The sequence below is a fragment of the Saimiri boliviensis genome, chromosome 15 (genome assembly GCF_048565385.1).
Source record: "Saimiri boliviensis isolate mSaiBol1 chromosome 15, mSaiBol1.pri, whole genome shotgun sequence".
Classification (NCBI taxonomy): domain Eukaryota; kingdom Metazoa; phylum Chordata; class Mammalia; order Primates; family Cebidae; genus Saimiri; species Saimiri boliviensis.
Window position 1 is genome coordinate 36,928,200 of NC_133463.1, and position 15,425 is coordinate 36,943,624.

The 15,425-nt window shown below is 36.7% G+C and overlaps 1 long non-coding RNA gene across 2 annotated transcripts in view; it reads left to right on the forward strand.

Moving 5' to 3' along the window:
- Positions 1 to 15,425, forward strand: part of LOC104653286 (uncharacterized) — a 951,899-nt gene that overhangs the window by 6,314 nt on the left and 930,160 nt on the right. The window contains exons 1-3 of one of the 2 annotated variants that reach the window (XR_012514083.1): positions 9,516 to 12,061; positions 12,801 to 12,891; positions 15,253 to 15,319. This is a non-coding gene — a long non-coding RNA (uncharacterized LOC104653286). Of the gene's footprint in view, positions 1 to 9,515; positions 12,062 to 12,800; positions 12,892 to 15,252; positions 15,320 to 15,425 lie in introns of those variants that run through there. The other variant, XR_746505.2, reaches the window with a different exon arrangement.

A 15,425-nucleotide genomic window follows, 5' to 3' on the forward strand; every position in this document is an offset into this window, starting at 1 on the left:
GGATACGGTCCCTATTCTGGCTGCTCTTATGAGCTGGCACTGAATGTCTGCAGCTTTTCCAGGTGCACTGTACAAGCTGTCAGTGGATCTATCATCTAGAGTCTGGAGGGCAGTGGCCTTCTTCTTACAGCTCCACAAACACTTAAAGTACACTAGTACCTATAGAGCCTAAAGTAGTTGTCATCACAGTTTTATCATCATGAGCCGGATATTGATCTTACGTAGGTTTATGATGGAGAGTCAATTTTCTTAAGAAATTATTTTTTAAATCTATATGTTGAAAATATGGTTATATTGGTTCAAATATAGGTGACCAAATGAGCTAGTGCTATATGAACAGTATTTCATTTTTTTTTTTAAAGCATGGAAATGGTGGTACTAGATCTGTCTCAGATTTTTTGAGGGATAGACATTGAACAAAAGGGAAATGGTTAGTTGAAGACTAAGATGAGAATATGAGTCACCACTGGTTTGGGGATAATGAATGATAAAAGGAGGGGCTGGGGAGTGGGATTGTTTAGATGGGTTGTTTAGATGTTACAGTTTTGTCAGGGGTCACCCCATATCACCTATCAAAGAAAAGAACTATTCAGGTTGCCTTTCTTGTAGCACCTATGCATATAAATATATGTATATGCTATTGTATGCAGCTTCTTGTTTCTCATAGCACCGTTACTAAAATAATCTTTTTTTTTTTTTTTTTTTTTTTTTTTGAGACGGAGTTTCGCTCTTGTTACCCAGGCTGGAGTGCAATGGCGCGATCTCGGCTCACCGCAACCTCCACCTCCTGGGTTCAGGCAATTCTCCTGCCTCAGCCTCCTGAGTAGCTGGGATTACAGGCACGCGCCACCATGCCCAGCTAATTTTTTGTACTTTTAGTAGAGATGGGGTTTCACCATGTTGACCAGGATGGTCTCGATCTCTCGACCTCGTGATCCACCTGCCTCGGCCTCCCAAAGTGCTGGGATTACAGGCTTGAGCCACCGCACCCGGCCTAAAATAATCTTATACTGAATGGTGTGTATTATCTCCAGTGAACAAATGAGAACAAACAAGAGTTTATGCATCAATACTTTAAAGTCACATGTCCAGAAATATCCTAGCTGCTAAATGTCAATAGTGAATTTGATGGGGTTTTCAATGTAAAGGGTAAAGTCAGACGATAAAACAGCTAATTACAAGAGAAGTAATATTATGAAACGGGAAGTAGAGGAATCTATTTGAACATATGGGACAGAGTCCTTTAATTTTGTCTAAGAATTCAGAAAGGCCTTCTGGAAGAAATGTACTTAAGCTGAGACCTAACATGTAAGTTGATGTGGCCAAGTAATTTGGAAGGAAAACAGGAATAAAAGGGAGGGACAAGTATTCTAGACAGTGGGATAATCATGTGCAGTGGCCTGGAGAGAAAAGAGAGAACATGATGTTGGGGTTGAAAATACAGTTTCCTGTTACTAGCTGGGAGTCATAAAAGCACATGACTTAAAGGAAAGAAAGTAACTAATGCATGCTGAGCTCATATGAACGAAATATCTTGTATCCAGAGAGCAGTATCCAAAATTTACTATCTGGTATTTTGCTTCATCAGGCTACTAAGTCAGGAAGTCATGTGAAGTCACCTTTTGGTGACAGGATGTGTTATTAGTCGGTGCACCCAATATTGTTAACCTTCACATTTAAAAAATAACTTTAGTTTTTAAGTTGATAAATATATATTCATAGTCATGGGTTACACAGTGATATTTTAATACATATAACATATAGTGATCAGATTAGAAAAATTAGGATCTCCATCATCTCAAACATTTATTATTTCTCTGTGTTGTGACCATTTAGTATCATCCTTCTAGATTTTTGTAACTGTATTTATTGTTAACTATAGTCATCTGACAGTGGTATAGAACACTAGGATTTATTGCTCCTATCTAGATGTAATTTTATATTCATTTAAAAATTTAAAAATTTACATTGATACATGATATTTGACACATTTATGGGTACAGATGATATTTTGCTACATGCACAAAATGTATAATGATCAATATCACTTTGAGTATTTGTTATTTCTATGTGTTTAAAACAAAACATTATCTTTCTTAGCTACCGTGAAATATAAAATACATTGTTTTTAACTATAATCACTGTGTACTCTGATTTCCAATGAGAGATTATACATTTTATTTAACTGTATGGTTATACTCAATAACCTACCTCTCTTTATCTTCCTAGTTTTGTATGCTTTAGCAAATCCGCCCCACCCCCGTAGCCCTTCCGTCCTACCCTTCTTAGCCTCTAGTATTTTCTGTTTTACTTTTTACCTCTGTGAGATCAACATTTTTTAGCATCCACATATGAATGAGAACATGAGGAGTCTAACTCTTCCTGGTTTGTTTTACTTAACATAATGTCCTCCAGCTCCATCCATTTTGCCATGAACAGAATTTTATTTTTTTTAATGGCAGAATATTATTCCAGTATGTATATATGCCACATTTTCTTTATCCATTTATCTGTTATTGGACATCAAGGTTGATTCCATAGCTTAGCTATCGTGAATAGTACTTCAATAAACATGAGGGTGCAGATGTCTTTTCAATATACTGATTTCCTTTCTTTTCAATATATGCCCAGTAGTGGGATTGCTGAATCATATTTGTAATTTTTAGAAAAACCTCCATACTGTTCTCCATAGTGGCTCTACTACTTTGCATTCCCACCAACAATGTATGAGTTCCCTTTTCTCCACATTCGTACCAGCATTTGTTATTTTTTTGTCTTTTTGATAATTGCCATCATAACTGTGGTGAAATGATAGTGTATTGTAGTTTTCATTTTCAATTCCCTGATGATTAGAGACATTGAGTAGATTTTAAATGTATTTATTGGCCATTTTTATGTTTCTTTTGAGAAATATCTCTTCAGATCATTTGCCCATTTTTAAACTGGATTTTTTTTTTAACATTTACAAAACGTAATTTTTTTTTGTTGATGAGATGTTTGAGTTCCTTACGTATTCTGGATAGTAATCACCTGTCAAAGGAATAGTTTGCAAATATTTTCTTACATTCTGTAGGTTGTCTTTTCACTTTGTTGGTTGGTTCCTATGCTGTATGGAAACTTTTCAATTTCATATAATTTCATTTGTTTATTTTTTTGTTGCCTATGCTTTTGTGGTCTTATTTTATTATTTTCCCCCAGGCTAATGTACTGAAACACTTTCTCTGCTTTCTTCTAATAGTTTTATATTTTGGGGTCTCACATTTGTGTCTTTGATCCAGTTAGAGTTGAATTTTATATATAGTGGGAGATAGGGGTCTAGTTTCATTCCCCTGAATATGAATATCCAGTTTTCCCAGCACGATTTTTTGAAGAGTACCTTTTCCCCAGTGAGTCTTCTTGGCATCTTTCTTAAAAATCACTTGTTTTTAGACACATGGATTAATTCTGGGTTATCTATTCTATTCTGTTTGTCCATGTATCTCTTTTTAGTCCAGCATCATGCTATTTTGCTTACTGTAGCTTTGAGTATATTTTGAAGTCTGCTAGTGTGATTCATCTAGATTTGTTCATTTTGCTCAGGATTGCTTTGGCTACTTGGGATCTTTTTTGGTTCTATATAAATTTTAGGACTGCTGTTTCTATTTCTGTGAAGAATATCATTGGTATTTGGATTCAGATTACGCTGCACTTGTAGATTACTTTTGGCAGTATGGCATTTTAACAATATAAATTCTTCTAATCCATGAGCAAGGGATATTTTTACATTTTTTTGTATCCCCTTCAATTTCTTTCATCAATGTTTTGTAATTTTCATTGGAAAGATCTTTACCTTCTTTTTTTAAAATTGCGCTTTAGGTTTTGGGGTACATGTGAAGAACATGCAAGATTGTTGCATAGGTACACTCGTGGCAGTGTGATTTGCTGCCTTCCTCCCCCTCACCTATATCTGGCATTTCTCCCTATGCCATCCCCCCCGATTCCCCACCCCCTGCAATTCCCCACCCTCTGCTGTCCCTCCCCTATTTCCCTCCAACAAACCCCAGTGTGTAGTGCTCCCCTCTCTGTGTCCATGTGTTCTCATTGTTCAACACCTGCCTATGAGTGAACATGCAGTGTTTGATATTCTGCTCCTGTGTCAGTTTGCTGAGAATGATGGCTTCCAGGTTCATCCATGTTCCTACAAAGGATGCGAACTAATCGTTTTTGATGGCTGCATAATATTTTATGGTGTATATGTGCCACATTTTCCCTGTCCAGTCTATCATCGATGGACATTTGGGTTGGTTCCAGGTCTTTGCTATTGTAAACTGCTGCAGTGAACATTCGTGTGCATGTGTCTTTATAGTAGAACGATTTATAATCCTTTGGATATATACGCAGTAATGGGATTGCTGGGTCAAATGGAATTTCTGTTTCTAGGTCCCTGAGGAATTGCCACAGTCTTCCACATTACTGATTTTTTGTACTGTCTTTTTTTTTTTTTTAATCCTGCAACTTTACTGAATTGTTTTATCAGTTCCAAGAGGTTTTTGGTGGGGTCTTTAGGTTTTTCTATATGTAAAATCATGTTATCTGTAAACCAAGTAAAATTGACTTCTTTTTTTCCAATTTGGATGCACTTTGTTTCTTTCTTTGGTCTACTTGCTCTGAGTAGTATGTCCAGGACTATGTTGAATAAGCATGCTAAAAGTAGGCATCTTTGTCTTTTTACAGTTATTAGAGGAAAAGCTCTCAGCTTTTCCCTGTTCAGTAAGGTGTTAGCTGTGGTTTTGTCATATATGGCCTTTATTATATTGAGGTAATTTTTTCTTTCCATACTTAATTTGTTGAGAGTTTTTATCATGAAGGGATGCTGAATTTTATCAAATTGCTTTTTGGGCATCTATTGGGAAAATTATATGGTTTTTGTTCTTCACTCTATAGATGTGCTATATGATGTTTATTGTTTTGCATTTGTTGAAGCATCCTTGTATTTCTGGCATAAATTCCACTTGATCATGGTGTACTATCTTTTTGATGTGCTGTTGGATTTTGTTTGCTCATATTTTATTGAGGATTTTGTGTTTATATTCATCAGATACATTGGCCTTCTTTCTTTTACAAAAACCTAAAGCTAGGTTTTCTGTTGTGTGTGTGTGTTGTTTTCTGCCTTTAGTATTTGGGTTATGCTTTGCTGTATCATGAGTTAGAAAGAATTCCCTGTGCTCTAATTTTATGAGATAGTTTGGGAAGAATTGACTTTAATTCTTTTTCAAAGGTTTGGTAGAATTCAGCAGTGAACAATTCAGTCCTGGATTTTCTCTTCTTTCTTTTATTTTTAAAAAATCTTTTATTTTATTTTAATTTGTTTTTTTAGAGACAGGGTCTCACTCTGTTGCCTAGGCTGGAATGCAGTGGTGCAATCATAGCTCACTGCAGCCTTGGCCTCCTGGGCTCAAGCAATCCTCCCATCTAGGCCTCCCAAGTAGCTGGGACTAATGGTGTGCACCACCATGCCTGGCTAATTTTTAAATTTGTGGTAGAGATGAGATCTTACAAGTTTTCCCAGGCTGGTCTCAAACTACTGGTCTCAAGTGATCTCTTGTCACTGAGATTACAGGTGTGAGCCAACACACTTGGCCTGCATATTGATCTTGTACCTAGCAACGTTGCTAAACTCACTTATTGGGTTTAGTGCCTTTTTTAAGGGTAGATTCCATCTAATTTTCTAAATAAATGATAATGTCATCTGTGAAGAAAGACAGCTTACTTTTTCCCAATTTGGACAACTTTTATTGCATTTTCTTATATTATAGCAATGGTTGGATCTTTCTGTAAAATGTTAGAAGTGATGAGAGTGAATGTTCTTTTTTCAGGTCTTAGGCAGAAACTATCCTATTCAATCTTTCACCACAAAATATGATGTTAGCTTTAGGTTTTTGTAAATGTTCTTTATCAAATCAAGAAGTTCCCTTCTATGCCTAGTTTGCTGAGAATTTTTATTGGGATTGATTTTGGAATGTCGAATGTTTTTTCCATGTTTAGTTAGATGATCATATGTGCTTCTTTTTGGGCTTGTTGATATAGCAATTTGACAGCAAATGTAAGTTAAACATGAAATCTTACTTTGTCATGATGTATTATCATTTTTATACATTGTTGGATTTAATTTGCTAAAGGTTTTAGCAAATTAAATTTAATTAAATTTAATAATTTAAAATAAATTTAATTTGCTAAAAGTTTTAGCAAATCTAAATTCATGAGGAATATTGGCATATTTTCTTAGTCAGTTTATAAGGCTGTTATATTGCAGCACTGTTTTCAATAGCAAAGACCTGGAACCAACTCAAATGCCCATCAATAATAGACTAGACAAGGGAAATGTGGCACATATACACCATGGAATATTATACAGCCATCAAAAACGATGAATTCGCATCCTTTGTAGGGACATGGATGAACCTGGAAGCCATCATTCTCAGCAAACTGACACAGGAGCAGAATATCAAACACCGCATGTTCACTCATAGGCAGGTGTTGAACAATGAGAACACATGGACACAGAGAGGGGAGCACTACACATTGGGGTCTGTTGGAGGGAAATAGGGGAGGGACAGCAGGGGGTGGGGAGTTGGGGGGGATGGCATAGGGAGAAATGCCAGATATAGGTGAGGGGGAGGAAGGCAGCAAATCACACTGTCACGAGTGTACCTATGCAACAATCTTGCATGTTCTTCACATGTACCCCAAAACCTAAAATACAATTTTAAAAAAGGCTGTTATAACAAAATACCCTAAACTGGGAATGTATCAACAACAGAAATTGATTTCTTACAGTTCCGAGGGGACACCAATATGGTCCAGTACTGCTGAGTGCCCTCTTTTGGGTTGTCGACTTCCAACTTCCTGTGATATCTTCTCCTGGTAGAAAGAGGGCAAGAAAACTCTATGGGGTTCTTCTTATAAGGAACTCATCACATTCATGAGAGCTCCACCCTCATGATCTAATTTCCTTCCAAAGTCCCACCTTCTAATACTATCACATTAAGGGGTAGTATTTCAACATGTGAATATTGGGAAAATATAAACATTTAGTTCATTGCACATGTGGTTTATTATTATTATTATTATTATTATTATTATTATTATTATTTGTAATGTCTTTGGTTTTGATATCACAATAATTTTGCAGTCCTGGACTTTTCTTTGATGAGAGATGTTTTATAACTGATTCCATCTTGTTAGTTGTTATTGGTCTGTTCAAGTTGTCTGTTTCTTCTTGGTTCAATCTTGGTAGGTTTTAAGTATCCAGAAATTTATCCATTTCCTTTATATTTTCAAATTTATTGGCATAACATTGTTCACAGTATTCTCTTATGATCTTTTGTATTTCTGTATTATCCATTGTTATGTCTCTGTTTTCATTTCTGATTGTATTATTTGGATTCTTTTTTCTTAGTAAAGCTAATGACTTGTGTATTTTGTTTACCTTTACAAAAAGCAAACATTTAGCTTTATCGATCTTTTGTATTTTGTTTTAGCCTAAATTTTGTTTATTTCTGCTTGCATCTTATTTCCTTATATTAGTTTTGGGCTTGGTTGTTTTTGCTTTCCCAGTTATTTGAAGTATAATATTTAGTTGTTTATTTAATGTAGGCATTTATTGGCATAAACTTGCTTCTTAATACTTTGTTTGCTATATCCCATTGGTTTTGTTATTTTGTGTCCCTATTTTCACTGCTTTAAGGAATTTAAGTTTTATTTTCTTAATTTCCTCTTTCACCTATTGGTCATTCAGAAGTGTTCTGTGTAATTCTCATATATTTGTATAGTTTAGAATGGTTCTCTTGTTATTGATGTTTAATTTTATTTCATTGTGGGTAGATAGGATGCTTGATAGAATTTTGATTTTTAAAAATATTTTGAGACTTCTTTGGTGTTTTAACACATGATCATTCTTAGAGAAAATTCTATGTGCTGATAAAAGTGTGTGTATTCTGCAGCTATTGGGTGAAATGTTCTGTAAATGTCTGTTATGTCTATTTGGTATATGATACAGTTTAAATCTGATATTTCTTTGTAGATTTTCTGTCAGATAATCTGTCCAGTGCTGATAGTGCAGTGTTGAAGTCCCCAACTATGATTGTGTTGGGATTTCTCTTTTTAGATTTAATAGTATTTGCTTCATATATGGTTGTACTGGTGTTTGGTGCATAATATATTTACAGTTGTTATATTTTCTTGCTGAATTGATCCCTTTATTATTATATAATATCCTTCTTTGTATTTTTAAAATAGCTTTTGACTCAAAGTTTGTTTTGTCTAAATGTAGCTACTCCTGCTCTTTTCTGGTTTTCATTTGCATAAAATACCTTTTTCTACCCTTCACTATCAGATTGTCTTTAAAAGTGAGGCAAGTTTCTTGTAGACAGTATGTAGTTGTGTCTCAACTTTTTTTTGATCCATTCACACAGTCTGTATATTTTATTAATATATGAGGGAATCCAAGCTATTTTCATCTAGGATTATTATCGCTATGTGAAGTTTTGTTCTTATCATTTTTTTAACTGTTTTCTGGTTGTTTTGTATAGTCTTTGTTCCTTTTCTCTCAGTGTCTGTCATTGTGGTTTGGTGATTTTCTGTAGTGATAAAGTTTGATTCCTTCTATCCCTCATTTGTGTTTTTGCTTTACTAGTGATTTCTATACTTTTGTGTGTTTTCATCATGGTAAATGTCCTTTTGTGTCTGGGTTTAGGGTTCCCTAGAGCATGTCTGGTAGGACCAGTTTGGTAGTGATAAATTCTCTCAGCTGTTGCTTATCTGGGAAACGTTATTTCACTTTTGTGTACGAAGGATAATTTTGCTGGGCATAATATTCTTGACTGGCAGTTTTTTTTTTTCCTTCAGGACTTTGAATATTTTTTTCCAATATCTCCTGCCCTGTAGGGTTTCCACTGAGAAATCTGATGTTAGTCTAATGAGGAGTACCTTATATGTGACTTGATGCTTTTCTCTTGCTGCCTTTAAAATTCTCTCTTTGTCTTTTGACAATTTGACTACAATTGGCCTTGGAGAGAACATGTTAGAATTGAATCTATTTGGCATTTTGGGATTCCTGGACCTGGATGTTTATCTCTCTCTCAAGACTTGGGAATTTTTCTTCTTTGATTTCATCAAATACATTTTTCTCACCATTTTCTTTTTTTTTCTCTTTCTGGAATGTCCATAATACAAGCATTTATTAACTTAAAAGTGTCCAATTTCTTTTTGGTCTATTTGTGTTATTTCAAAAGGCTTGTCTTCAAGTTCAGAAATTATTTTTTGTGCTTGGTCTAATCTGTTGTTGAGGCCTTTAATGTTGTTTTCTGTTTTATTCATTGAAATCTTCAGCTATAGGACTTCTGTTTTGTTCTGTTTTATTAAATCTATCTCTTTTTTTTTTTCATTTCTCATTCAAAGCATGAATTGTTTTTCTGATTCATGGAATTGTCTCTATGTATTCACTTTTATCTCACTATGCTTTAAGAGTATTATTTCAAATTCTTTTACTGGCATTTCATATATTTGATTATGACTGACATCTATTACTGGATAATTTTTGTTTTCCTTTGTAGGTGTTATGTTTCCTTGCTTTTTAATGTTTCATGTGTTCCTATATTGATTTTTATGCATCTCATGAGATAGTTGCCTCTTCCAATTTTATGGAGTAGGTTATGTAGGGAAAGTGATTTTCATACAAATGGGTCTTGGGATGTTGGCCTTGCTTCAAGGTGGACATAGTAATGTAGTATCCATGTAATTTCATTAGCCGTAGTCTGCACTATTGGCATTTGTGAATTTCTCAGTGGCCTAGCCTGAGAGTTTATGGTGAGCATGATGTGGCTTTGCTAGTGGTGGGCTCAACCAGTTTTGCACGTGACATATACATCTGTGCATCTGGTGAGTCAGCCAGCTTGGGTTCTGGTTTGCTAGGTTTCCTCTGGCCAGGAACATGGACACTTGTTTGCTCAGCCTGCTTGTAGGTGTGCCTGCTAGGATTATCCCATAGGGTTGTTTCTCAGGCGTGGGGTACAGCTACATGAATGCTCAGTTGCTCTGAGAGTACATTTTCTAATAGTGATCCATAAGGCTGTTACTCTGACCTTGTTTCGAGGTGGACACAGCGGCCTAGTGTCTGTGTAGTTTCTTCAGCTGTAATTCACGCTAGTGGCATTTGTGAATTTCTCAGTGGCCTAGGCTGAGAGAGTTTAAGGTGATGGTTATGGCTTTTCCAGGGGAGGGATTTCTGGGCTGTTTATCAGATTGGGGCTTATGCTTGGCAGGTCTGGGGGCGTGTCTGGTAGCAACAGCCCATGAGGCTACTTCTTAGGCCCAGGATGCTAGCATATGGCTACTCAGCTGGCCTGGGTGCATGTTTGCTGGGGATGTTTCTCAGGCCAAGTTTGTGAGCACACAGCTTCTTCACTGGCCTGGGGGTGTTTCTATGGGAGTGGTCCATAGGATTATTTTATAGGCTTAGGATGCAAGTGCAAGGCTGCTTGGCTGGCCCATGGGCCATGGGGAGTGGACCATTGGGTTGCTCTTAGGCCTGATATGTGGGAGCATGGCTGCTCAACTGGTCTTGGGTATGTCTGCAAGGGTGGCTCATGGGGCTGTTTCTCAGTTCTGGAATATGGGTGCTTGGCTGCTTGGTCAGTCTTGGGGAGTATTCACCAGGGGTTGCCTGCAAGACTGTTTCTCAGGCCCTGATTTCAGGCACACGGGCCTTGGGCAGACCAGGGCATGTCTACAAAGGAAAGGGCCCTTTAGGGCTGTTTCTCAGGTCCTGAGCAAGGGTGCATAGTGACTCTGCTGGCCTGGAACAGAGCAGCAAGCTCAAGGGAGGCTCACCCTGGGTGAAACTGACAGACTGTTCCTCTTGCTGGAAGTATGGCGGTGGGAGTTGGTTTTCCTGCAGTGCAAGACTAGAGTCATTGCCGATCCTGGATCATGGACCCAGGTTCAGTATGGCAGGGCCTGTGATGTTCAGCAACTTGTGTGGGCTTGGTGAAATGAAGATGGAATCCAGTTCTGGAGAATTGCATTGTATACTGGCCCACTGAGCAGGGTACCCGTCAGATGTGGCCCTTATCTCAAGATGATGCCATGCTTCAGCAACTTGGCTCAGAAGGAGTGGGTGGGGGTGAGGAGTGTGTACCTTGTGCTCTTTATCCAGGGATAGTGCAGCTGCATGAATTCCTGGCAGTTCTCTAAACTGGGCTCAGGGCTTGCAAGGACTCTGGGATTCTCCAGTTGTAAGGACTGTAGGTGTTTGTGGATGGCAATGGGAGCTGATGGGGATCTTCTGCTTACCTTTTCCCCGCAGTAGGAGGTCTCTCCTCACTCTGGGCAGCTCTGATCAGGGCAGGGAGACAGAGCTTTAGACGCCAGGTATCTCCATGCTGCTTTTCTGGAGTTCTAATCACCAAAGATGCATCTTCATTCCTCAGCTGTACTCCAGGGCTCTCCCTTTGACACTCCAGTCAAATCTTAGCTAATTATTAATTGCCTTGGTCATTTCTTGGAGAAGAGGGTACAAAGGCTAGGCATCTCTAGTCAGCCATCTTGCTGTCATCACTCTTCAAGTTTTCACATTTTAAAGAACAGTGGGATCTATATAGAGTTACTGTATAGATGTGAGCAAGATTTAATAATCATTTTTGGATGTTAGTGAATAGTCTAATACTGCTCGAAGCAGTTGAAAGACAAGACATTTTCAGAGAGTATAATTTTTAGGAGATAATGGAGGCTTGACTCTCATTTCTCAGTCATATATCTCTTCCTTTTTTTTTAGATACAGAACACAAAGTGGAGGAGCGTGAAATACCAAAATTTAATACATCTACTTTTTTGAATAGACCAAAATGCATTAGGTTAAATATCATCTACCATTTGTTTCTAGGGAAGGATTCAAATGTGAGATTAATCAAATGACACTGGAACTCAAATATTGTGCATTTTTTTTTTGAGGTAGAGGAGAACTTTGTAGAGAAAAGGAGAAGAAAAATACATCTTTGGATTGTTGGTATGGGTTTGCACATAAGTAAGTGCTCATTAAATATTTAATAATGAACAATAAATAAGGGAAAATGACTTTGAAGTTCTAGAAATGGGAAGCAAGTTTCAAATCCTGGGCATACTTCAAACTCTTTCTTCACTATCACTTTCTTAAAAGTGACAAAATCTATTGCTTGGCTCAGCTTTATTATAGTGGACCACAATATATATTGTAGCAATTAGATAGAGTTGTATAATTGGAAAAACTCACAGGACTCCACAAAGCATACTTTTAAAAGGTTTTAGTAAAGACAAAGACTGCAAAATAGCAGAAAGAGAAAGAAAGCACAGGAAAATATTAGGAAGATTTGAGACATTCGTTTGCAGCTTTCAACGATATTGCATAGGACACATTTAGTCTCTGGATTACAATCCACTAAGATACGTAAAACCAAGCAGAAATTTACTGAGGAATGTTATATAGCCAAAATGAGGCTGTGTAACCCTGTGAACCAAGTCTACAGTATTAGTTTGTACATTTTCAGTAAACAGTGTAGACAAGCTGGTATTCTTAGGGACCTCTCAGACTTTAAACAGCATTATTAATCTCAGACTTTAAAAAGCATTATTAATAAAGAGCATTATTAATTCCATGGTCAAGATTTCATCCCTATCTTGACCATGGGAAGATCCATGGTTCCAGGAGCTTATGGGGACTTATCTCCATAGAGTTGCAAGATAAGCTGCAAGTGAACTCTTTCTTTACACATATATCTATTTTTTAGGGGGAAAGACCAAGAAAGGGTAAAACGTACCAAAGTTTGTTCAGTCCAGCCAGTCCCCAGCAAAGTCCTGGAAGAATGAATTCATTTTCTGGTAAGTTTTTATTCCTCTTTTAAAGTTTAACTATGGAACAGAGTAAAGAGCTCTCAATGTAATTAAATGTCTGGCAAGTTAATGTGAATAGAGAAATATGCAATTTCAGACACTTTGGAGTAAAACTGTGTAACTTTAGGCAGAAGTCCAATTTCATTTTGTTCTACATAGGTGCTATAGAGACAGAGCACATGAGAAATCAGTCCCCAGGCAACCAGTGAGATAGCAGGAGACAGGACAAAACACTTTTGTTATTGCTCTCAGCTTGATCTGTAAGGAAACATCATGATTTCATAGCCAAATTACCACCGAAAAGAAAAAAAATAGAAAAAAATTGAAAGCCTCTGCTCCTTCACTTAGACATGTGCTTCACCTTGGGCAAGTTACTTGATTCCACTAAACTACAGCCTTCCTATATAAAAAAAATGGGAGCACTGATACTAACCACATGGGGATGTTGCAAGAATTAAATGAGTCAATGTACAGAAAAGTACTACAACACATGGAGGCCTTAATTATAATTCTAAAATGTTCTTGTCAGAGAGGTGGGGATTAATATTTTTCCCTGATGTAATCTTCTAACATTATCAAGGTACTAAGCAATCTTTTAAAAATAGTATTATATAGTTCAATAGCTGATGTCTTGCTCCTTTGAACTTTGATCTATTTGAAGGAGATCCCTTTTATACTTTTCCCTCAGACAAAAAACACTACACATTATTCTAGTATACTGCTTCACAGCTAAACCAACTTCACTCACTGTATTAATGCATATTGCAGTTTCTACCATAAACATAATAACTTAACACAAGTTTATCCTCTGACAGTTCTAAAGTCAGTGTCACTGGGCTAAAGTCAAGGTGTCAAAAGACTGGTTCCTTTTGGAAGCTCCGAAGGTAGAAATTCATTTCCCAGCCCTTTTTAGCTACTGCTGGCTGCCTATATTCCTTGGCTTCCTACATCTTCAACGTGCATTACTCCAATTTTGCTTCCATCATTGAATTGCCTTTTCTGACTCGTCCCTCTTCTTAAAAGGAAACTTGTGATCACACTGAGTGCATGTGGATAATCCAGGTTAGGTTCCCTCTTTCAAGATCCTTAACTTAGTCAAATCTGAAAAGTCCCTTTTGCCATTTAAGGTGAAATTCACAGGTTCCAGGGATGAGGACATTGGGATCGGGATCATTATGCAGCCTTCTACACATACATTATTTTATATTCATTCAGGATGAGGTAGGCTGGCTCCACTTTAAGATGTACAGCTGCAGTCTTAAGAAGTCAAGTGACTCATTAGCAGTGTTACTAGTTACAGTGGAGAGCTAGTAAGTCTTTATTTTGCTTTTTGTAAATTCAGGAAGACTTGATTGAAATGTTTGGTTAATAATGACTTTTTTTTTTGCAATAGTTTACAGTTTACAAAAGAGCTGGTACCAAATGATCTTGTTTAGTTGGGATAATCTTATGAGTTAGAGTGTATTTATAAAATTTAAGCCATTTTGCCAATGTCTTTAATGAGCCTCTACAATAAGCCAGGCCCTGTGTTAGGTGATAGGGATACTCTAGTGACTGATACAGGCAAGATCCTATCATTATGTGGTTTATATTCTATTAAGGTAGATGGACAAAACCATAATAAATTGAATAATTGCAAATTGTAATTAAATGCTGCAAGATAACAGATGAAGAAATAGAAGACAAGAGTGATGAAGGGACTCTCACAATGTCATACAATAGTAAATGGAAGAACTAAGTCTTGAATTTAAAGTTTTTAAAACTTTTTTTTCATGATTATAGGGTATACATATGGTATACCCTGCACACTCAGCAATTTTTTTGTTACTAATTTTCCCTAGGACATAATATAATCTGTTCAGTGGGGACCATTTTTTTTTCTCATGGCTCATGATTGTGTTATAACTTAACACAATTTTATCCTCTGAAGGTTCTAAGGTCAGAGGATAAAATTTATATTAATAGGCATCAATGTAGAGTTGTCTCTCCTTATTTGCAGGTATTGGTTCCAGGTTCACCTGTGCATACTAAAATCCATGCATACGCAAATCCTAGAGTTGGCCCTGAAGCATCTCAGGATAGAAAAAGTCAGCTTTCCTTATACAGACATTTGCATCCTGAGAATACTGTATTTTCAATCTGGGTTTGGTTTGAGTTTGGTGTGGAAAGCCAACTGTACTTATTGAAAAAAAATCTACATATAACTGGACCCATGCAGTTCAAATCTCTGCTGTTTAAGGGTCAACTGTGGTTGGTTCCCTTGGTGACAACTGTACTGCTAGTGCATCACATTCTTGTGTTCAATGCTGAGCAGACTTGGTGAGTGTCAGTCTTTATTTTTCTTTTCAGAACCATGCACTCAATAGTGCCTGCCTGTCAAGAAGATCCACAGCTAAATTACTAACATAGTGCTCATGTAAGCAAATTTTTATGAATTGTGCTTTCAGAATGATTTATTGCAGCTTTAAAGCTTTTGCTATGACATATTTTATCTACATTTAAAATTCTGTTTAAAATAATAG